General features: G+C 49.4%; 1 pseudogene; it reads left to right on the top strand.

Moving 5' to 3' along the window:
- Window positions 1-509: 509 nt before the first annotated feature.
- LOC147881499 (putative germin-like protein 9-2) lies at window positions 510-1,464 on the top strand (annotated as a pseudogene).
- The last annotated feature ends 217 nt before the right edge of the window (window positions 1,465-1,681 follow it).

Raw genomic sequence — 1,681 nt, 5'->3', positions numbered from 1 at the left:
ATTAAATCTCTACTCTTGGGCAGTTGGACTGATTCACCGCTTGCGCATGCTTTCAGAACAAAGCCATCCTTTGTGGTTAACTCCTCTCTGAACTTAAGCTCTCGCTCTAGTGTTTTTTCTTGGAACTAAGAGTTTTAGAAACGCCCTCGTACAGCTGCACTTGAAAGGGCCCTTTGGACACCAATTGGAAAACCACCAAATCCCCGCTCTGAAGACCTAAGTCACTCGCAAATTGCTTCCACCCACCCATGATACGCAGTTTCCTTTTGGCATCTCTCTCTCATTCTACACACCACACTTGACCGCTAGGTGCTTGCAGCTCTAGTCTATCTGCTAAATAATCTTGGAACCTCTCCGTATAAGCTTGCGTTTTCTGCTCAACTATTCAAAGGGCAAACGACCAAAATCATTTCGATGACGAGGTCTACAGCAAACATTACCAACATCCACTTCTTCCCTCGATTCGTGGCTTTACGACCTTGAAGAAACTCGCAACCGCTGGTACTCCCATGGCGCCATTTTCTAGGGACATATGTCCATCAGCAGTGCCCAGCTTCTTGCTCGTCATTCGATTACCCGCTACTTGCTCAAAGCTCCAAATATGCGCAACCCACAGTTACCTCAGTTTGATCGTTTGAAGCTCCGGACTTGATCAACGTCACGCTGCTTGCAGGGTACCCACAACTTAGGTATGCAACTTGATCGTTTAGAAGACAGATGAACACTTTTTGTGTGAGATTAGAGAGCTAGAACCATGCGCATTTGTTTATCCTTCTGACTGATGGTTGTCTGTTACATTGACATGCATGCAGGCTTTCTTGACAAGTGTCAAAGATCAATGGCCACCGCTACCACCTCCATATCCACGTACAGATTGCTCCTTATCTTTGCTTGAGCTGCTTCGCGTGAGTGCCAGCGACCCTGAGCTCCTCACCGACTTCTCAGTCCCCGCAGGCGCCAATGCAAGCACCCTCAATGGCAACTTCTTCACCTTCACGGGCTTCCGCGAAGGGGCCAACGCTCCTGCTGGCACCTTCAAGCCCATCAAGGCCTTTGTGGACGCCTTCCCTGCTCGGCCTGGGAATTTCCACGGCCTTCCTAGAGTTTCAGCCGGGCTCCCTGAATCCCCCCCACACTCACCCCCGGGGCACCGAGCTGCTCTACGTGATCCAAGGCAGTCTCCAAGTTGGCCTCTTGGACACCACCAACAAGCTCTTCAATCAGACAATGCAGAAGGGAGACCTCTTCGTCTTCCCCAAGGGCCTGGCACATTTCCAGTTAAACCCGAGCTCCAACCAGATGGCCTATGCGCTCACGTCCTTTAGCAGTGCAGGCCCCGGCTTGGTGTCTCTTTCGGGGACCTTGTTCGGGTCAGGAATTTCAAGCGCTGTGTTGACAGAAGCTTTCGCTGTTCCGCAGTCGACTGTGGCGCAACTCGAAGCCTCCTTCGCCAAGAAGAACTAAGTAGCGTAGTAGCCATGCAACGTTGTGGTGACATTTATATCTACATCTCGGGCATTTCTGATCAATAGAGCACATTCTTTGAATTTTTTCAATGGCAACTTAATCGTGAAGCTCTTTCTTTTTCACAATTTGCAAACTAGAGTAACGATTCTCGGAATTTAACGATTTTAAGCTGTGGTAGATCGGCGAGTTGCAATTTGCCGGGCTCAAAAATTAC

This window comes from Dipteris shenzhenensis, chromosome 31 (genome assembly GCF_047967505.1).
Source record: "Dipteris shenzhenensis isolate YYH24624 ecotype China chromosome 31, Dip_SZ_1.0, whole genome shotgun sequence".
NCBI classification, from domain to species: Eukaryota; Viridiplantae; Streptophyta; class Polypodiopsida; order Gleicheniales; family Dipteridaceae; genus Dipteris; species Dipteris shenzhenensis.
The sequence above is the reverse complement of the archived record's forward strand: the minus strand, read 5'-3'. Positions and strand labels throughout refer to the sequence as shown.